This window comes from Gorilla gorilla, chromosome 22 (genome assembly GCF_029281585.2).
Source record: "Gorilla gorilla gorilla isolate KB3781 chromosome 22, NHGRI_mGorGor1-v2.1_pri, whole genome shotgun sequence".
Taxonomy (NCBI): Eukaryota; Metazoa; Chordata; class Mammalia; order Primates; family Hominidae; genus Gorilla; species Gorilla gorilla.
In genome coordinates this window covers 40,632,986-40,655,454 of record NC_073246.2, presented here as the reverse complement: position 1 = coordinate 40,655,454, position 22,469 = coordinate 40,632,986, and the positions used below count along the sequence as shown (strand labels likewise).

At 42.3% G+C, this 22,469-nt stretch overlaps 1 long non-coding RNA gene across 2 annotated transcripts in view; it reads left to right on the top strand.

Moving 5' to 3' along the window:
• Positions 1-22,241, top strand: part of LOC101149050 (uncharacterized) — a 35,193-nt gene extending 12,952 nt beyond the window's left edge. Inside the window, exons 2-7 of one of the 2 annotated variants that reach the window (XR_010132416.1) lie at positions 13,110-13,173; positions 14,147-14,264; positions 19,310-19,361; positions 19,614-19,798; positions 20,829-20,927; positions 21,933-22,241. This is a non-coding gene — a long non-coding RNA (uncharacterized lncRNA). The remainder of the gene's footprint in view (positions 1-13,109; positions 13,174-14,146; positions 14,265-19,309; positions 19,362-19,613; positions 19,799-20,828; positions 20,928-21,932) is intronic. The other variant, XR_002003961.3, reaches the window with a different exon arrangement.
• The last annotated feature ends 228 nt before the right edge of the window (positions 22,242-22,469 follow it).

Sequence of the window (22,469 nt, the reverse complement as noted above, 5' to 3'; positions counted from 1 at the left end):
TCTTGAAAGACTATCTCTGAATAAAGACATGCTTTGAAGTACTGGGGGTTAAAGCTTCAACAGATGAGCTTGGGGGGAACACAGTTCAGCCCCTTCCAAACAGGTGGATAGACAGCTGTCAGAGATTGGGTTTCCTCATCTCTAACATGTACACGAGAACACCACCTAGCTCTCAGAGGTGTCTGAGAATCAGGTGAGAGCCAGCTGGAAAGGGCACGTGAGAGCGCACTGCCAGCAGCAAAGCACCCAACAGGCCTCAATTCTTATTTCTGCAGGTCGAAGCCCAGATCTCCATCTCAGACCTCCATTTGATGCATTGTTTGATCTTATTAAAGCTGTAAGTTCCCAGAACCATTTCCCACTTTGCAGCAAAAGCCACGTTAGCAGAGTCTTATCGTAACATGCCTGTCCATGATGCCATTTCATGATTTGTTGTTTTGAATGGATTGAGCTGAATCATTCGGATTGGCACTGTTTTCTCTTTCTGGGTCTGACTGGAGAGTCTGGCCAGGGTCTAATCAGTTGAATTCCAGTTAAGAAAGGACCTAGTCTCTTCTCCCTACAACTCTTCTTAAGATGCCTTTATCCCAAGAAAAATGGGCTTTTTATTTAATATAAACAGAAGCACACGTGAAAGTTTGAGCCTTTTTACAAGTGTGAAACAAAGACTTCTATTTTTATCTTTTGCCAAACTTCACATTTTGTTGTGAGCCCTGGAAGGGGCTCCTTTTTTTAGAAGGGAGAGGCCCTCCCTGCCTGGCCTCCACAGCCTCTCAGGGAATGTGGTGTTTAATGATGAGTTATTAGATAGTCAGAGGCATTTGCGGAGCTGTATGGGAGTGCCAGATCACCCTCTGATAATAAATTGAGCTAAAGTCTGTTGGCATCGCAGACAGGGCTGTGTTTAAGTGAAAATCTGAAACCTGACCAAGAATATGGAGCTAAAGTTTGAGGCCTCAGCCTCCAATGTCATTTTTCTGAACGACATCCAGCAGATATCGGATAAGCAGAACTGCCATTAGGAAAGCCCCAGGAACTACTCGCTGAGTAGACAGAAGATGCCTAAAGGCAGAAGCGATCTCCAGAGAATTCAAGAAACTTCCAGGAATGGCTGGTTGGCCACTTGAAATTAATGGAGACATCATGAAAAGATTTTCTTTGGTTTAACAAAATTGTGTCAGTCATGCATAGCTGTGTTCAGCTTTGGGGGTGCACAAAGGTGAGATAGACGTCACCATTGTTGTCAGGGGTTTACAGTCGTGCGTGTGTGTGTGCCTGTGTGTGTGTGGGAAGACTGTCAAGAGGAAAGGACAGCAGAGGGATTTCTTTTGATCATAATACAAGGTAAGGTGGAAGGTATAATTCAGTTTAATATGGCTTTTCTCCCCACTCCCATCCCCTTTCCTGGTCAGTCTTTACCCTTTACTTTATTTTTCTGCAGGGCACAAGCCATGTTCTGTTACATTATACATTCATTTGCTTATCATGTTGGTGGTTTCTTGCCCCAACCAGACTGTACCAGGTACAGATGTTTCTTTATTCCTGGCACTCAGCGCGGTGTCTGGAATGCGTTAGGCTCTGCAAGTCTGTGTCGGGTGAACAAATAATAAATACAGGAGAAATCCCCACGAAGGCACGGGACGAAAATTCCAGGAGTCCCACCCCTCAAAAGGCTGGGGGCTGGGGGGGTCTCTTTCCTCCAAACCATGGGGTGGCATGGGCTGACAAAAAAACAAAATCATGTGGATCTTTAGGTCACATTATGAGAAATCAAATATTGTATTATCCAAAGATTGTTTCCAAAATCTTTGTTGGTTAAGTGATACAGGCACACAAAAAAATGTTGACTGGGCATTGGGACATGAATGAAAGAGGAAATGCATTTACTGACTAAGAGAATTTGCTTAAAACTCTTGAGGGCTGTTTAATCTCTTCAGCACAAAATCAATATGCCTATAAAGAGTTTAAAATATAATAGAACATTCTTAAAGTGAGAATTCAGTAAAATGAGCATTTAGTGTTAAGATGTACCAAACTGCATCTGGCAGGAGGAGTAAGATAAATTTCATTCCTCCCCTTTTCTTACTCTACAGGTTTGCACTCTTCAGGTTTTCTTTTTAAAAAACAGTATAGAATTAAACAGTGGAAGATGTTATCTATATTTTTAAAAACCAAAAGATTTAATTGTACATTTAATTAACACCAAAACTCAGGAAAATTGTAAGATATAGAAATATGTCATTTTGAAAACACTTCACTTGAGCACAGGAGTTCGATACCAGCCTGGGCAACATAGTGGGACCCCTGCTTCTACAAAAAATTTACAAAATTAGCCAGGCATGATGGTGCATGCCTGTGGGAAGAGTGTCAGGAGGAAAGGACAGCAGAGGGATTTCTTTTGATCATAATACAAGGTAAGGTGGAAGGTATAATTCAGTTTAATATGGTTTTTCTCCCCACTCCCATCCCCTTTCCTGGTCAGTCTTTACCTTTTACTTTACCCTGTGGTCCCAGCTACTCGGGAGGCTAAGGTGGGAGAATCACTTGAGCCTGGGAGGTTGAGGCTGCAGTGAGCTGTGATCATGCTATTGCACTCTAGTCTAGGTAACAGAGCAAGACCTTTTCTCAAAAAATAATAAAAGGAAACACTAAAAATCCTAAACAACAACAACAAAAAAACCAAAACAGGAAATGCAACTAGTTAATAAGAAATAGTCCCAGCAACAATCTTTCCAAGGAAATGGAAATCAGTATATTGTATGTTTTAGTCTGGTGTGGTGATGCAAGCTTGTAATCCCAGCTACTCGGGAGGCTGAGGCAGGAGAATGGCGTGAACCCGGGAGGTGGAGCTTGCAGTGAGCCGAGATCGCGCCACTGGACTCCAGCCTGGGTGAAAGAGCAAGACTCCATCTCATAAATAAATAAATAAATAAATCTCCCCAAATAATATTTTAAAAAGAAAAATGGTCTGTAGTCCCAGCATTTTGAGAGGCCAAGTTGAGAGGATTGCTTGAAGCTGGGAGTTCAAGACAAGCCTGGGCAATATAGCAAGACCCCCATCTCTACAAAAAATAATAATTTTACAAATAGCCAGGCATGAAGGCTCATGCCTGTAGGCTGAGGAGGGAAGATCACTTGGAGTTTAAGGTTGCAGTGAGCTTCACTGCGGTCCAGCCTGGGCAACAGAGTGAGATCCCAATTCATAAATAAATAAAATAAAATAAAAGACAGAAATGGATGACACTTGAAGATACCTGGCAAAGAACAACATTCAAATGGTCAATAAATATAGGGAAAGGGGCCCAGACTCATAAGTAATCAGAAAAGTGCAAATTAAAACATTGAGATTCCAAATACACTCACCAAGGTGGCTAAGATTAAAGGGAATATCCATGCCAGGGGCTGATGACAATGGAGAGTGATGGAAACTCTCTCATATCATACATTTGGTTCTAGTCACTAAAGGAAGAGGTTTGGTATTATCTATTAAAGTGAAGATGTGCATTCCTTCTTTCATAGTAATTCCACTCCTAGGTAGATACTCAGCAGAAAAGCATGCCTATTTTTAGCACGAGACTTGTACAGCAATCTTCACAGCAGCAGTGTGTATAGCAGCTTTAGACTGGAAACAACCCAACTGTCCATCAACAATGAAATGGATTCATGAAAATGGTTTTTTAAATATAATAAACAACTTCACTGCAGTGAAGAAATTGGACCACAGTTACATGAACATGAATGAGCCTCATAAACAGAATGACGTGCAAAACAAGCCAGATACTAGAGAAAACATATCACAGAATCCCATTTATATACTTTAAAAAACAGACAGGGGCTGGGCGCGGTGGCTCACGCCTGTAATCCCTACACTTTGGGAGGCCGAGGCGGGTGGATCACGAGGTCAGGAGATCGAGACCATCCTGGCTAACACAGTGAAACCCCGTCTCTACTAAAAAATACAAAAAAAAATTAGCCGGGAGTGGTGGCAGGCGCCTGTAGTCCCAGCTACTGGGCAGGCTGAGGCAGGAAAATGGCGTGAACCCGGGAGGTGGAGCTTGCAGTGAGCCGAGATCGCGCCACTGCACTCCAGCCTGGGCGACAGAGCGAGACTCCGTCTCAAAAAAAAAAAAAAAAAAAAAAACCAGACAGAAGTAAACTATAGTATTGAGGGGTCATGCTTAGGTGGGTATAGCTGAAGAAGAGCAAGGAAATCTATGTGCTATTCATTGAGCTAGACATTTCTGATTTGCACAGTTTTCTGTATGTGAAGTATATTTCACAATAGAAGTGGCTAAAAATAACATAACCTCTATAACTTTTAAAAATACGAAGTTATTTGGGTCATTGTTGGTGATTTAGATATAATCAGTGAGCAGGAGTAGATGAACTATCCCAGGTGCTTTGGTGAGGCTGGATTCCACCTGTGGGAGCTAGTTGTTATGTAACCATAGTGATAAGGAACACATTTCATTGGTTAAAATGGAGGGAAACTAACCAATCATCATAATCCTTATGTTTGCTACAGCACTTTTTTTTTTTTTGCAATGACTAGAAGAGGAAGGCCAGAGATGAAATGTTTCTAATGTGTTTTAAAATTTAATGTGGCCTAAAGAAAAAGCGGTGTTACTGCAACACAACAGGAAATAGCTGAGGGAGCCTGTTAGCAAATTTTGAGCAACGGGTCGTTGCTGCCAAGGCTAAGAGGTGAAAAATGTGCCTTCTATGAGTCATTGACTCCACACAGCATGAAGCTAATAAACTACCACTGTGGCCAATGGGGAGTCTACATTCCGGGCAAATTTGTATAGGGTTTTTTCGCACGTGGGATGGTCAACAGACCCCAGGGAGAGTAAGTGTTTCTATTCTAATGATGGTGATGATAGACTATGGTGATCAAATTGACTAAAGCTGCAGGCAGCAGTCCTCTGCTTTGCTGGGATTACGGACCCAAGACCTATGTTTTATTATAGTAGCAAAAATAATCTATATGTGTATGGTTCTTTGTAGTTTACAAAATGTATTTGCATACGTACATATCATTCTATTTTCAGCTATGTCGAGCAGGTAAATCAGCTATTATTACTCCCATCTGCCACACAATTAAACCAAGGCTCGGGAAGATTAAGTGGTGTTGTTCAGAGTTACCTAGCAGGTACAGGTTAAGCATCCCAAATCCAAAAATCCAAAATGTTTCAAAATCTGAAATTTTCTGAGTACTGACAAGATGCTTTAATGATAGGTTCATTGGAACATTTAGATTTCAGATGTTTGGATTTGGGATGCTCAATTGGTAAGTATAATTCAAATATTCCAAAATCCAAAATAATCTGAAATCCAAAACACTTCTGGCCCCAAGCATTTCAAATAAAAGATGCTCAGCCTGTAATAGAATCAAGTCAGTCTACAGCACTTCAATTTAGTACTTGTTCCCCCTGATATAGGTGGTTCTTAATCTCTGATCCTTGGAGTTACTCCCAGGGGTTCAGAAACCTATAACAGAGATTAAATAACGCATACACTTACATGCCACCATTTTTATATGTAAGCATTAATTGCATGCAATAAGACAAAATATTTTTAATGTTAATGAATTCACAGTGCCTTTTGTCACTCCATTTCTTAATAAGTATCACCACAAATATTTATTGAGCACCTACCATGTGCCAGGTGCTTTTCTAAAAGCTTGGATACAGAAGTGAGTAAGGCAGAAAAGTCCCTGTCCCCTTGGAATTTATTTTCTTGTAAAGAATATAGTTGAGTGAATATTAAGTGAAAAAAAATTAAAGCAGCTTAAGGGAAGAGGGTGCCTACAGTGGAGTTGGGGGTGGAGACATCCCTTCCTCAAGAAAGTTGAGAATGACCCTGCACTCCACAGAGCTTCTCAAGGCACAAGTGGTGCAGGAAGAACATTTTATAAAAGTCAACATTCATTCATGAGATTTTCGACCTCCACAAGTCCTAGATGGCGGGAGGGAGGCATCTATGGGGAAATTACTTTGTTAATGAAAGGCAATAAAGAAAGTCATCACCAATGACTTTTTTTTTTTAAGAGACAGCATCTCGCTCTGTCACCCAGGATGGAGTGCAGTCCTATGATCATAGCTCACTGCAGCCTTGAACTCCTGGGATCAAGGGATCCTCCCGCCTCAGCCTCCTAAGTAGGCAGGACCACAGGGTATGTGCCACCACCCCTGGCTAACTTTTAAATATTTTTGTAGAGATAGGGTCTTACTTTGTTGCCCCCTAGGCTGGTCTCCGATTCTTGGCCTCAAGTGATCCTCCTGCCTCTGAAAGTGATTGGATTATAGCCTGAGCCACTGCACTGGGCAGAGCTTCTTTCTCTTGAATGAACCAGGACCATATTCATAGTCTGAAAAGATTGTGATATGCATTTAATAAAAAAGGGGCAGTTTATGGAATAATATTATCAAAATGCTTTTAGAGTATAGAAGGATCTCAAAAACATGGTCTTGGACGTCGTTGAATGATTACTGATTTTGGAGACAACATGTTCTGAAAAGTTCTAAATTTAGAACAAAAGTTCTAAATGTAAGACTTTATAAAAAACCTACTTAAAATGTCAACACTTGAAATGTTTGCTTCCCTTGCCCAAGGAACTCTGACGGTTTCCCATGATAATGATTATACTGGTGACACCCAACTTGGCAATTTGCTCATAGCAGCCTAGAAGAGGAACTGCCTGCCAGTGAAATATTATCAAAGAAATAGATACATGTTAATTTTGTTTAAGAACAATTGAGTAGGGATCATCTTGGCTTTCAGCTAAAGATTTCTCCCAGCCAGAATTTTCTCCAATTACATAATAAATAATGGAGGCCTCATACTTTAGATTATTTCCACGTTCATTTTACAAGCTATAGCTTGTCTTCTAAACGTAAAGCACATTCAGTTATAAACTGAAGCCCAGGAACAGAATGTTCCCTGGACTTGGAAACACTATGTACTTTGCCTTCTTCTTCTTTTTTAATATTTTAGAGCTTGTTTAAACAAATTTAGCCCTGTCTTTAATTAATCCTAAAGACAAGAAAATGATAAACTATGCATTGCATTAAAGAGATAGAGACAGAGAGAGAGAGAGAAACTTCACATTTTTAGCAAAATCAACTTGGCTTTTTCTTTTGAAGTTTTCTGAAATTGTCCATTGTGTGCCAGAGAGGCACAGGCACAGATTGGTCATGCAGTCCCTATTTCCAGAAAAGGCAACGTGAGCTGTCTGCCTGGTTGTGGGCCACCTGGCCTGTCCTCTGCACTGTCCATTCATTTCCTCTGCTCTCCCTCACTGCCCTCACTGCAGCCCCTCTGCCAATGACACCTGGCCATCTGCTTTTTCGAAAACAAAGGAAATGCATTTCTCCCAGAGATACAAACAGCAGAATTGCCTTGGGAATTAGTGGCCCACTGCAGGTTGAGTATTGGGTGTGGTTTTCCATTTTGCCTCCGCATGGGGGCCTCCGAGAAAGCGTGCCCACCCCTGGCGGGGGGGGGGGGTGGGTTCTAGTCCAGGGCTGATCTCTAGTCAGCTGTGTCCTGGGGAATCAGGTGGGACACTGGGGTGACAGCAGGAATGCAGAGGAGACCATCCTGGGAGGAAGGGGTGTTGCCACATGTAGAGCGTTTCTCCCTGCAGGCCCGTGTGTGCACAGGGTCTGTCTGCTTCTCTCATGGGACCGTCACAAGGACACGGATTTGTGTACCATCCCCACTTTAGACAGGAGGCCACCAAGGCTCCTGGGGGGAAAAGTGGCTTCATGAGTGGTAGGGGAGGAACAGGATCCTGCAGAGACTATATCTGAGAGATACAGAGACAAAGTCTGTATCTGGAACCTGCACTCCTAGCCACTAATACCCCAGGTTGCTTACGTGTGTGATGTAACTGGTGCTGGATGGAGACCTCTCTCCTCTCCCATCCCATCGGCCATGAGAAAGGCCCATCCCAGTACCCAGCCACAGACGGTGTGGAATATGCAGGTTTCTGCTCTCCCTGCCTTCCCCTAAACATCACTCCTTTTGCTCACTGGGGTCTGAAGTGGCCCCACACAAGGACAGCTTTTCCCTTCAGAAAGGAGAGGAGGCAAAAATGCAAACAACTTGGCAACCAGGTTGTTGATATCCAAGATCGTGGCTTTCATCCCAAGAAACGTTCTCAAAGATGAGAACTGGATGGAGAGGTGCTATTCGCTAAGGTGGAGGAACAGGGCTCGGAACAGAGAGAAACCACACAGCCCAAGGGCAGTGTCATCTCCTGCCACGCACAGCCTTCCTCCATCCAGTCCATGCAGACTGACGCCTACCCTGAGCTCAGCCAGACCCCGGGAGGGAAGCTGCCCTTCAAAGTGCTCATGTCCAGGTGGGAACCGGAGCAACACAGCCCTCTCTGCAGAGCTTATGTGGGCTGAGGGGAGATTCTCGGGTGGGTGCCTCCCTGTTTACATGAGGCAAAATATTAACCCTGGCTGTCAGGAGCAATGGGAGGGAGAAGAGAGAAGCCGGTGGCTTTGACTTGCGGCTGTGGCAGGTGAAAATTCACCCCATCTAGCTTGCCAGGCCATGGGTGTGGACCAGGTCAGGTCTCCATCAGGGCCTCATAGATACTCCGTGCAGTTTTCTTGGACTTTTCGCCTCCAGAGCTGTGAGGAAATCGGTGTCTGTGGTTGAAGGCCCCCGTCCGTGGTGTTTGTTTTGGCCGCCCCAGGGAACTCACACATTGTTCCACATTTAGCTGCGGCCACACTGGCTTCTCTGCTGTTCCTCAGATATCCTGGCTCACGTCTGTCTCAAGGCCCTGGCCCCGGCTGTTCCCTCTGCCTGGAATGCTCTTCCCAGCCTGCTCCTTGCTAAGGGCCTTGCTTGCTTCAGCGCTTGAGTCTGTTCCCACGCTGCTGTAAGGAACTACCTGAGACTTGATAATTTGTGGAGAAAAGGGATTTCATCGACTCGCAGTTCTGCAGGCTGTACAGGAAGCATGACTGGGAGGCGTCAGGAAACTTACAACCATGGCGGAAGGAGAAGGGGAAGCAAGGGCCTTCTTCACACGGTGGCAGGAGAGAGAGGGAACAAGGAGAGAAGCGCCACACGCGCTCTTTTTTTTTTTTTTGACACAGTCTCGCCCTGTTGCGAGGCTGGAGCGCAGTGGCGCGATCTCAGCTCACTGCAATCTCCGCCTCCCAGGTTCAAGCGATTCTCCTGCTTCAGCCTCCTGAGTAGCTGGGATTACAGGTGCACGCCAACACACCCAGCTATATTTGTATTTCTAGTAGAGACGGGGTTTCACCATGTTGGCCAGGATGGTCTCCATCTCCTGACATCGTGATCCACCTGCCTCAGCCTCCCAAAGTGCTGGGATTATAGGTGTGAGCCACCACGCCCGGCCGGGAAGCGCAACACACACTTAAAGCATCAGATCTCATGAGAACTCACTCACTATCACAAGAACAGCCGGGGGAAATCTGCCCCCATGATCCAATCTCCTCCCACCAGGCCCCTCTTCCAGTTCCACATGAGATTTGGGCAGCGACACAAATCCAAGCTATGTCACTCATATACCCCGCGTCAGTGATGCCTTCCCGTGTCCCAATCCGTTTCTCCAGCTCACTTCTTTCCTCAGCACTCATCACCCTGAGCACGTTACATCTCCATCTCCTGCTTCTCCCTCACAAGATGTGAGCTCCATAAGAGCAGGACCTTTGTTTGCAGCTGTATCCCAGGGTCCAGAACAGGGCCCAGCACATAGTTGCTGCTGCATAGTTTTGTTTGTTTGTTTGTTTGTTTTTGTGACAGGATCTTGCTTGATCATCCAGGCTGGAGTGCAGTGGTACAATCTCAGCTCACTGCAGCCTCAAATTCTTGGACTCAATTGATCCTCCCACCTCAGCATCCCAAGCAGCTGGGACCACAGGCACACACTACCACGCCTGGCTAATTAAAAAAAAACTTTTTTTTAATAGAGATGAGATCTCGCTATATTGTCCGGGCTGGTCTCCAACTCCTGGCCTGAAGAGATCCTCCTGCCTTGGCCTCCCAAAGTACGGGATGACACGCATGAGCCACTGCCTGGAGCTATTTTTTTGTTTTGTTTTTTGTTTTGAGTGAATGAATGTACACGTCATACTCCATGTGCCATGTGTGAACTCAATCCAGAGGAAAGAAAAGAACTTTCATGTGAGGAACGTGAGCCCTTTCAAATTATCAGGCCCACAGAGGCATTAAAATGAGACAGCAACCATTCTCCACTTTCCCACTTTGAGCTGTGTGTTCATCTCTTTAAACTATTGCTATTGCCACAGATAGCTGTAGATTAACCTAATAATGCCACAGGGGACGCTGTAACCCACAACCTATAGCTTAACCATGTATAACCAATTGCTCTTCAATGTTGTTTGTGTACACCAATGAGAATTCCTGGCAAACAACTTTGTAGCAGCCAACTCCCTGCCTCTTTTCTTGTTTTTAAAAATCCACGTCTACCTGCGCTCTTTGGAGTGTAGATTCAGGACAACTTGAATCTATGCTCTCGGGTTGCAATCCTCAAGCTTGGCCAAATAAATTATCTGCTTGGATTAATTTTGCCCCAGCTTCTTCCTTTCAGGTAGGCAATCTTCACAAACAGCCCCTTGAAGCAGGCATGTCTGAGATCAGCAAGGTTAAGTAAGCCCCCAAGGTCATCTTTTTACTCGGCAGGAGAATGACAGTTTGAATCCAGGCAGCCTTAGCTCTGATGTCTTTCTGCCTTGGACAAGGTGCCCGAGCCTGTCCCTGCTGTCTGGAGAGGTGCAGCTGGGGTGGTCCCCGGCAGGAGCTGGACATGCAGATCCGGTTGTAATTGGTCTGGGACCATCTACACAGGAGCTATGGGCCCAGGGAAAGATAAGACCATGTTGAGGACTTGGTTTCTCCTTTTTCTTAAAGCTGAGACCCCTGCCTATATCAAGTCACACATTTGAAAAGGCAACCACATTTCACATCACATGCATATGTATTTGGGCATAAAATAATTTGAAATGATTTTATCAATTTATTTAAAAACATAAGTAGGCTGGACGTGGTGCCTCACGCCTATAATCTCAACACTTTGGGAGGCCGAGACGGGTGGATCACCTGAGGTCAGGAGTTCAAGGCCAGCCTGACCAATATGGTGAAACCTTGTCTCTACTAAAAATACAAAAAATTAGCCAGGCGTGGTGGCGTGTGCCTGTAATCCCAGCAACTCAGGAGGCTGAGACAGGAGAATCCCTTGAACCTAGGAGGCGGAGGTTGCAGTGAGCCGAGATCACGCCACTGCACTCCAGCCTGGGTGACAAGAGCGAAACTCCATCTCACACAAAAAACAAAAAAGCAAACAAAACACAAACGTAAGTTATCCTGTGTTTGGCTATGATGTCTAGCCAATTAACCTGTACACTAGGGAATGCTTTCGAAGTCGTGTTATTTTTATAATAGAATGGAAATTTTTAAAAACCAAATTTAGTTATTTTTAAAGGCCATAAATATTATATTGTGTACACACTTACTTAAATGGATTGGTTTTGTTTTTGCAGTTTTCATATTCTGGAGAGTATCTGTATTTTTCCTTTCCCCAATTTTAAATATTTTTTGGAAGTCTCATGACTAGCTTGTGCCCTTGGGCCCAATAGCAAAAATGACTGCAGGCAAGGACCACAGAAGGGCACCCAGGTGGGCCGGTCCAGTCCGCAGGTTCAGAAGCCAGGCCACCTGGGTCTGAAGCCTGCCTTGACACTTTCTGGTGGCCTGAACAAGTGACCTACTTTCTCTGTGCCTCAGTTTCTTCTGCCAAATGGGAGTGATACTAGTATCACCCTGCTTGACAGAGTTTGTGAGGGTGAGGCTAAAATGACTTACAAGCAAGCATGCACTCGACAGGTTAGCTCTTATTGTCATGGAATAGAAGAGTGTTGAGAACAGCATGGAGCTGGGCACGTGGCTCATGCCTGTAATCCCAGCACTTTGGGTGGCTGAAGGGGGCGGATCATCTGAGGTCAAGAATTTGAGACCAGCCTAGCCAACATGGTGAAACCTCATCTCTACTAAAAATACAAAAATTAGCCAGGTGTGGTGGCATGTGGCTGTACTCCAGTTACTCAGGAGGCTGAGGTGGGAGGATTGCTTGAACCTGGGAGGCAGAGGTTGCAGCAAGTCAAGATTGCGCCACTGCACTCCAGCCTGGGCAACAGAGTAAGACTCCATCTCAAAAAAAAAAAAAAAAAAAAAAAAGAATAGCCTCGGTTTGTTTCAGGAGCTTCAGGAGGAAGTGGAGGCAAGAACGAGACTGAGAGGCAGGAAGGTTGTGTAGCTAAGCCATTACTAGGGAGTGTAAGGAAGGGGAGCACAGGAGAAGAATCACTTCTGGAGATGGAAGCCAGCCCAGAATGCATGGAGAAGCAGAATCCACCAGGGTCTGAGGAGCAGGGGAGGGGCACACTTTCATCTAGCATTGTGATCAGCCTTGTAGGAAATGAACACACTCCACATGTATAGACACTTAACAAATATAGCATTTACACCTTACAGCAGGGCCATAAAACTGACGGTGCAAGCTGAAACTGGGCAAAACAGTTTTAATAATTAACGGGAAATTTGTGAGTGTTCTGTGACCTTTAAACCATTTTGTCCAAACATTCAAGGTTGTCTTAGCGTCAGTTATAAATGTACAGTACAGGGAAATAAAAAGAAATGGAGAAACTAACATTCGTTTCATACACTGTGATTTAAACGTTCCAAACATTAAAGTGTTTTATTTATCTGTAAAGAATTTATCAAGAGTAGTTCAAAAAATGCCTGGCTGCTTCTTCTCATCCTATGATGTTGATACGGTTTGTGTCTGTGTCCCCACCCAAATCTCATGTTGAATTGTAATCCCCAGTGTTGAAGGTGGGACCTGGTGGGAGGCGAATGGGTCATGGAGGTGGAGTTCTCATGAATGGTTTAGCACCATCCCTCTTTGGCACTGTATAGTGAGTGAGTTCTCACGAGATTTGGTTGTTTAAAAGTGTTTAGCACCACCCCCCTCCTCCACATGTCCCTGCCACATACAATGTGCTTGCTTCCCTTTTGCCTTCTGCCGTGATTGAAAGTTTCCTGAGGCCTCCTCCGGAGTGGAGCAGATGCTGCCATGCTTCCTGTGCAGACTGTGGAACGGTGAGCCAATGAAACCTCTTTTCTTTATAAATTACCCAGTCTCCGGTATTTCTTTATAGCAATGTGAGAATGAACTGAGGGAGATGTACACTACTAAAGCATCTTTCTAGGCATTGGTGACTTGTCCTATGTTTCTAAGTCTGGTTCAGCTTCCATCTGAAATTTCCGCACATGGGACCAAAGCAAAGACTGCATACCTTTATTATCTAACAGTGATGACAGGAGTACATGACACTGCTTTTTGAAATGTGGTCGCGAACTGGGGTACTAGTGCTGCTTCCTTGCTCTGGAGACCACCTTTCCCACCTACCAAAGAAATGATCTAAGCTCTTATCATGTGGTTCAGGAATGAGGGGTTTCTATGCAGGCCTAGCCACGTACTGGACGTATGACACTGGTGAGTGTAATAGTCCAGTCTCACACTGGTATAAAGGATTGTCTGAGACTGGGTAATTTAGAAAGAAAAGAGGTCTGATTGACTCACAGTTCCACAAAGCTGGGAAGGCCTCAGGAAACTTATAATCATGGTGGAAGGCAAAGGGGAAGCAGGCATGTTTTACACGGTGGCAGGAGAGAGAGAGAGAGAGCGAAGGAGAAAATGCCACTTTTAAAACCATCAGATCTCATGAGAACTCACTTACTATCACAAGAACAGCATGGAGGAAACCGTCCCCATGATCCAATCACCTCCCACCAGGCCCCTCCCTTGACACAAGAGGATTACAATTCAAGATGAGATTTGGGTGGGGACACAGAGCCATACCATATCAGCACATTACCGAAATGTTTTGTGCCTCAATTTCCTCTTTTGTAACATGTGTGTGGAATTAAATATACCTGCTCACAAGATCACCATGAGGGTTGAATGAGGTAATGTAGATAAAACATTTACGACAGTGCCTGGCATATAGTAGGAGCTTGGGATGTGGGAACTATTATTTTTATTATTTATTTATTTATTATTTTGAAACAGGGTCTCGCTCTGTCTCCCAGGCTGGAGTGCAATGGCACAATCATGGCTCACTGCAGCTTCAACCTCCTGGGCTCAAGCAATCCTCCCACCTCAGCCTCCAGAGCAACTGGGACTACAGGTACATGCCACCATACTCAGCTAATTTTTAAATTTTTTGGTGGAGACAAAGTCTCACTATGTTGCCCAGGCTGATCTTGAACTCCTGGGCTCAAGTGATCCTCCTGCCTCAGCTTCCCAACTACTGGGATTACAGGTATGAGCCACTGTGCCCAGCTTCTTTTTACTATTTAAAATAGTGACTATGGGCATTTCCTAAGTACCAGGGCACTGCTGAGCAAACAATAGGTATGGCCTTATCCAGTCCCCATAACATTCCTCAATGGTGGTTCTAGAATCTCCATTTTACAGATGTGGAGACTAAAATTTAGAGACAGATTTAACATGCTTATGGCCATGTTAGATCCAAGTTCATCTGACTCCAAAGGTGAAGCTTTTAATCACTGTCATATTTCTCCAACCGTCAAACTCTGAGAACATCTGGCTATAACTGTTCCTATATATATCGTTAAACATACATGTTCATTAAGGATTTTTTGGTTGTTTGTTTTTGTTCTTTTTTTGTTTGTTTATGAGACAGAGTCTTGCTCTGTCACCCAGGCGGAATGCAATGGCGTGATCTCAGCTCACTGCAAACTCTGCCTCCCGGATTCAAGCGATTCTCCTGCCTCAGCCTCCTGAGTAGCTGGGACTATGGGTATGCACCACCACGCCTGACGAATTTTGTAGTTTTAGTAGAGACGGAGTTTCACCATGTTGGCAAGGCTGGTCTCGAACTCCTTACCTTAGGTAATCAATCCACCTGCCTCAGCCTCCCAAAGTGCTGGGATTACAGGTATGAGCCACTGTGCCCTGCCCATTAAGTCTACATTATACCTAAATAATCTATTGTATAATGTGTCAGGTCATATCTATACCCATCTTTATATTGTAATTACATAAGACCACAAGAACTTTTCTGTCCATATCCTGAAAAGTAGATCTCTACCCCTGTGTTTATTCTTTAAGGTTTATATAAATTTAGGTGATAGAATGGGTGCTCTTATCATGAAATCATGAGCTTACCACCCTAAAATGATGGAAATAACTTAGTTCTGTAGTAATTTCTGGGCAGCTTCAGATTAAATTTCCTTCAATCTATTTTGAGGTGTAAATATTTCTCCTGGGGAATCATTGAGTTGGGCTTTCTAATTTGATTTGGGAGAAAAGGAAGTGGAGTCTTTCTGCCTCACAGGGAGCAAAGCATTTCAGTGCATTTGGGAGATGTTTAGATATCTGTGTAGGTGTTTTTAATAAGTTAGTTCACCTAATTGTATTTCCTCTCCACTAAAGAAGAAAAGTCCTACCTTAATGGGTTTAATCTTCCTAAATTATTTTCTGGTTTTAATTGTGCTGTTTCCCACAAGCACCTAATTTAATTATAAGATTGTAACGCTTTTCTGTGAAAGGCTTGCTTGCACGTTGGGAATGCTGGGATTCAGTGTTTTGGGGAGGGGGGAAGAGTGCTTGTTCACTCTGTCAAGAGTGAGCAGGGGCCGGGCGCAGTGGCTCACACCTGTAATCCCAGCACTTTGGTAGGCCGAGGCAGGTGGATCATGAGGTCAGGAGATCGAGACCATCCTGGCTAACACGGTGAAACCCGTCTCTACTAAAAATACAAAAAAAAAAATTAGCCGGGCATGGTGGTGGGCACCTGTAGTCCCAGCTACCCGGGAGGTTGAGGCAGGAGAATGGCGTGAACCCGGGACGCAGAGCTTGCAGTGAGCCGAGATCGCGCCACTGCACTCCAGCCTAGGCGACAGAGCGAGACTCCGTCTCACAAAAAAAAAAAAAAAAAAAAAGAGTGAGTAGGAAAAATGCCCGAACACTCACCTGCCTCAGTTGTTCAGGTCTTTGCGAAGTGTGCAATGTGAGAGAGCCAGACCCAGTCAGGTGCTGTGAAGGACCACAGCCCTGTCCCGGGATGCGTCTGGTCGTAAGCTGCAGACGCACACTCCGAGGGCTGGGATCGTCCTCTGTTGCCAGGAAGCAGCTTCGCTTCAAAAGCCATTTACTTTTGCACAAATAATAATAAATCGACTGACCTATAACCCTGCAATGAATTCAGGAAATGTGTGTTCCCACTAAACAATTAGTGTCCTGGAGTGACATATCGAGCAGTTACTTTTGCAACAGCTTTTAAAGACATTATACTATACTCAGAATAAGAAAGAAGGAAAAGGAATTACGTTTTTTTACCGTGGTGGGAAAAAGACGGATCTTTTTGCAGTGGGAGGGTTTTAGCTTATAGGAAATTCACTCTCAAGAGCAGCTTCCAGCCTTTGAGATGCCCAGGTATGCAGGAAGCTCAAGCCAGCTTGGCTCAGTGGCTCCAGCGTGCCTCTGGTCAGTTCCTCATGCAAAAGGAGCCGCTTTGGATTGGCCCAAGAATGGGGCTGCGGGCATGTAGAGCACACCGGGCTTCTGAGAGAAGGGAGGAAAGTATCTGGTAGATCCCTCCCATGGCATGTCCAGTGTGTGCATGAAAAGCGTGATTTGGGGCTGGGCGTGGTGGCTCATGCCTGTCATCTCAGCACTTTGGGAGGACGAGGAGGATGGATCACGATGTCAGGAGTTCAAGACCAGCCCGGCCAGTATGGTGAAACCCCGTCTCTACCGAAAACACAAAAATTAGCCAGGTGTGGTACCACGCACCTGTGATCCCAGCTACTCAGGAGGCTGAGGCAGGAGAATCACTTGAACCCAGGAGGCAGAGGTTGCTGTGAGCCGACATCGCGCCACTGCACTCCAGCCTGGGAGACACAGTGAGACTCTGTCTCAGAAAAAAAAAAAAAAAAAAAAAAAAAAAAAAAAAGCATGATTTCAGAACAAAAAGCAAAGAAGGAAGACCAGGAGAAAGAAAAATGCCAACATTTTAACTGGTGGGATTCCCAATAGTTGTTTTCTTCTCTGAATTTTCTAATCTGAAAATAATTTTTAATGATTATGGCCATGCATCATTGTGTAGGTGAGTGTGTGTGGAAGAGACAGAGAATGAGAGAATGAGAGAGAGAGACAGAGACAGACAGAGACAGAGACAGAGACAGACAGAGAGACAGAGACAGAGACAGAGAGACAGAGAGAGACAGAGAGACAGTGAGAGAGAGACAGAGACAGAGAGAGACAGAGAGAGAGACAGACAGACAGAGACAGACAGAGAGAGAGACAGAGACAGAGAGAGACAGAGAGACAGAGAGAGAGACAGAGACAGAGAGAGAGAATGAGAGAGAGACAGAGAGACAGAGAGACACAGAGAGAGAGACAGAGAATGAGAGAGAGAATGAGAGAGAGAGAATGAGAGAGAGAGAGACAGAGAGAGAGAGAATGAGAGAGACAGAGAGAGAATGAGAGAGAGAGACAGAGAGAGAGAGAATGAGAGAGACAGAGAGAGAATGAGAGAGAGAGACAGAGAGAGAGAGAATGAGAGAGACAGAGAGAGAATGAGAGAGAGAGAGAGACAGGGACAGAGAAACAAAGCAAGATGGCTATCTTGACTGATGATGACGATGACATTTTTAGTTTAAATAAATTTTAGAGGACACAAGTTCCCTACAAGAAAAAAGTACCAAATATAATAATGAATTCTAGGTTCTTCCATATTAGGTAAAGAACCTGTACACATCATAGTTTTGTTGTCATTTTTTCCTGAAGCAGCATTCCTTAGAAGCATTCCTAAGGGGTCTGTTCTTTAGAAGAAGAGTCCAAAGATGTGTTCCATGAAAAAAATATGAGAAGTTTGGAAAATAATCACCTGCTGGTGACTCCTTCATTTATTTATTAATAAGTATTTGTTAATAATTGAGATCTCACTATGCTTGAGACACCATTCAAGACATGCAATATTTAAGATACAATCTCTGCCTTCCTAGTACTTATATAGTACTCTAGATAGAGACGAGAAAGCAGACCAGCAGAGTCCAGGGGCATGGGACCAACATAGCTGCCATGATGATCCAGAGACTCCTGCCCTGCAGTTGCCGATTAAGGGTCTGAGAAGTCCTATAGTCAAGAGACCTACTTAATTTCTATAAACTCCATATTGCCAAACCTTTATGTAATAAGTTTTGATACCTCTCAAAACTTCTGCAGTCTACACTTGTGGAAACACTATCGTTTCATAAACCCAGCAATTCAATGGAAGTTTATCATTGGCTTCCCTAAAGTAATTGCTTGGGAGCTCTTGTGCTTGGAGACTTTGGAAACACATTAGTCTTTTGCAGAAACGAGTTAGGGCAGCTGGGGAAGATGACCCTGTTTCCCCTCCCTTCTCTACTTCTTCCTCAAATGACTGGTATCTTGAATTTGCATAACGGAGGCCAAAAGGTTTTGTGCTACAATAAAAGATAAGGCTTGAAGAACAAGTCCTGGATATGACCAGGAGCATGCTTGAGAGTCAGCGACATGCAAGCGAATGATATGAGAAGTAGCTTGAGGTGGATCTTTGTCCAGGGAGGAGAAGGGTTGAGGGGCTCTTGGAACTTAGATATTTGCAGTGGAAGCAGCACTGGGCTCCTTGGCACATGACTGCTCTTTGTACTCAGGATAAAACCCACATTTGCTGCCCAGCATCTGAGGCCCTGCCTACCTTGGGGATGTTATCATGGTTTTTTTCCCCCTTAGTTCCAGCCACACTAAGGTTTTGAGCCTGAGATCACCAGGCTCCCTGAGTCCTTGGCCTGTACCCTCACCTGCAATGTTGGTTTCCTCAACCCCTCAGGTCTCTTACTTAATGCCCCTTCCCTTTGAGGTGCCCCTTCATTTAATTTAAGTGCACCTCCCTTCCTGCTATCTTTGTGTTTGTATGCTCTCTTGTTTCCTGTTTCCTGGTTGAGAGTCACCTCCTGGATGGCAGTTCAGCTCTACAGTGTCCCCATTGGAGACGCAGGCCCCACTGCCAACCACACAAGAAATAAGCTCTGAAATATTTGTTGGATCCATGAATGGTTGATTGGCTTTCGTTGGGCTGCTGGGAGGATTAAATTATGAATGTATAAAGGTAATTACATCTCATTCCTATATACCCATTACATTGATGCATAAGTATTAGGTTCTCTCTCCTCTTGCCAGGGACTTTAAGAAGCTGCTGAAGAACCCAAGAGGAAGGTGGGAGCTGTTGATGGTGAGCGACTCATACCACCATCCTTCAGGGAGGGTGTGGTTGGCCATAGCATGGTTAAGGAGAGCCAAGAGCAGAGATGCTTCTGAGTACAACCCAGCAGGGTGGAAAGAAGGAGGGGTCTACCCCAGTGCACATTTGTTGGAGGAAGGCAGCTTTCGTGGGCTCCCAACATTCCATTATTCTAGAACTACAAGGTAAGAACGAGAGGAGACTTGGGGAGACTCTGGTCCAATTCGTCTTTCTTTTTTCCAGGTGTGGAATTAGAGGCCTGATGGAGTGGAGAGCTTTCCTCCTCATCACCTGGGTCAGGACCATGGAGCTCCTTGAGCCTTGAGATTCCAGGCCCAGGAGCATATCATCATTGTGCTTCTTGGGGCCCAGGCGCATCTCCTAAGAACTTGTTCTTAGACATGTTGTGCTCAAACTTGTGGCATCATGTGAGTTTTAATGTTAAATCTGGAGCAAGGAAGGAGAGAAGGAAGGAAAATGGGAAAGAAGAAAAGAAAAAAGGAAAGAGAGAGATTGAGAGGAAACCAGATATATAAAGACTTTATATTTATAAATATATAAATATATATATAAATATATAAAAAATAAATATATATTAAAAAATATATAAATATATATAAAATATATATATATAAAATATATATAATATATATTAATATATATGAAATATATAATATATATTTATATATAAAATATATATTAATATATAATATATAAATATATAAAATATATAAATATATATAATATATATAAATATATATAAAATATACATATAAATGTATATAAAATATAAGTATAAATATATATAAAATATATATAAAATATATGTATAAATAAATATATAAATGTATATATAAATATATATAAATAAATATATAAATATATAAAAATAAATATATAAATATATAAAAATAAATATATAAATATATAAATAAATATATATAAATATATTTATATATTATATATAAATATATAAATAAATATATATAAATATATTTATATATATAAATATATAAATAAATATATATAAATATATTTATATATATAAATATATAAATAAATATATATAAATATATTTATATATATAAATATATAAATAAATATATATAAATATATTTATATATATAAATATATAAATAAATATATATAAATATATTTATATATTATATATAAAATACATTTTATATATTATATATAAATATATAAATAAATATATATAAATATATTTATATATTATATATAAAATACATTTTATATATAAATATAATTATATAAAAATATAATTATATATAAATGTATATATTTATATATATAAATGTATGTATTTATATATAAATATATAATTATATATAAATGTATATGTTTAGATATATAAATATATATAAATATAAATATAAAAATATATATATACAAATAAAGACTTCTTGGCATCTCACCACAACCATTTTTTATCTGCAGAGCAGTAATAGTTTACAATATACCTACAGTTTCCTGGGCAGATCATCATGTGCCGACTGGCTGCAGAGAGAAGGGAACTGTTTCACTTTCATCTTCCTGGTAAGGCTGGAAGACAAAAGCCATCCCTTGTTCCAATTTTGAAGGCTATAGGGAAGGCAATTTGAAGGGAAAGACAGATTCTTTGACTGATGCAAATGGAATGAACTCCAGTGGAGTCCTTTCAGAAATCACTATGCAGTTGTAGGATGGCTGCAGCGTAATTTGATTAAACAAACAGGCAAAGAGAAGCAAGAGGAAAGGCAGGGGGGCATTGTTTCATGTCAAGGTTCTCCTGAGTTAGTGAGGGTGTGTCCTGCTTTCAGACTTGGCTATGTTTTAATTCTCAAAATGTCATTGCTTGAATGGTGCCACTTATTTTAGGTTAATTTCTGGCACATTGAATGGGTAAGGCTTTCCCAGAATCTTTCATAAACTCAGTTGCTAGGCTTCTCCCCCCATCACCATCCAAACCCTCATCTACTTTGTGCCATCGTCTACCAAGATTTTTCAAGGAGAATTCTTTATGCTTCCCATCTACCTTTTCAAAAGAAAGCTTTGTCCAGGGTTGACACTGGAAGGTTCAACATATCCCTGATGTCTGGTTTCCTTAGGTCTAAACATCTGTAGACTCTTTATTTAACCTCAAACTCCTGGACTGAGTAGGCAATTCAAAAAGAATTTGCGAAATGCTTTTAAATCTTAGATCCGTGGCTGGCACGATGGAAGATGTCCAGTAAATATTTGCTGAATGAAGACATTAGAATATCAATTGACAGAGGCGAATGCCCTTGGTCATTGTAATCTGTCATAATGGTGGACTCTCAGACCAATTTGCCGCAATTATTTTTTTTAAGACTTTGCTATGCTTCACTTATGATGTTAGATTAAATATATTTTTAAATAAATAATTATTTTCTTCTACTTTTTGGTTCAAATTCTTAAACTTGATGTTTAAAGAAGATAGAAAATGAAGTAAACCTTGGAATTTAATGAAACCTTATGATTCTTAAATAAGTAGAAGTCGGTCCTCATTACCTACTCATCCTGTAATTCTCTTCTCCACAGGGCCATTTCCAGATATGAATTGCAGAGACATATTTCAATATATCCTCACCCAAATATGCTTTAGAAGTACATTTATTTTAATATAATAAGATTTATGTCCTTTGTGTTTGTTTAGAGGGTAAATCTGGATTTGTATTTTTAGAAGTTACTTTCACCAAAGAAATTCGAAAGAAATAGTATTTCAGAAAAATCAAAACAAGCCATAGAAATCTAATATTTTTCAGATACTATATTGGGCTGCATGAAGACTAAATCCATAACATGTATGAATAATGTATTCTAAAGTAAATATCATATTTTGTCAAATTATTTGTCTGGCAAAATTAAGTTCTTTAAAATGAACTTTTTTCTTATTTCGAAGTGATGTGTATGTAAAGAGGCGGTGTAGACTGGTGGTTAGGAGCACTCTGGAGTCAGAAGCCTGCTTCAGAATCTTGGCTACCTCACTTACCAAGGATAGAGCCGTGGGCAGGTTACTTGTTCTCACTCTCTCTTCTTTTTTCCATCTGTAAAATGGCAACAATAAACCACCTAAGT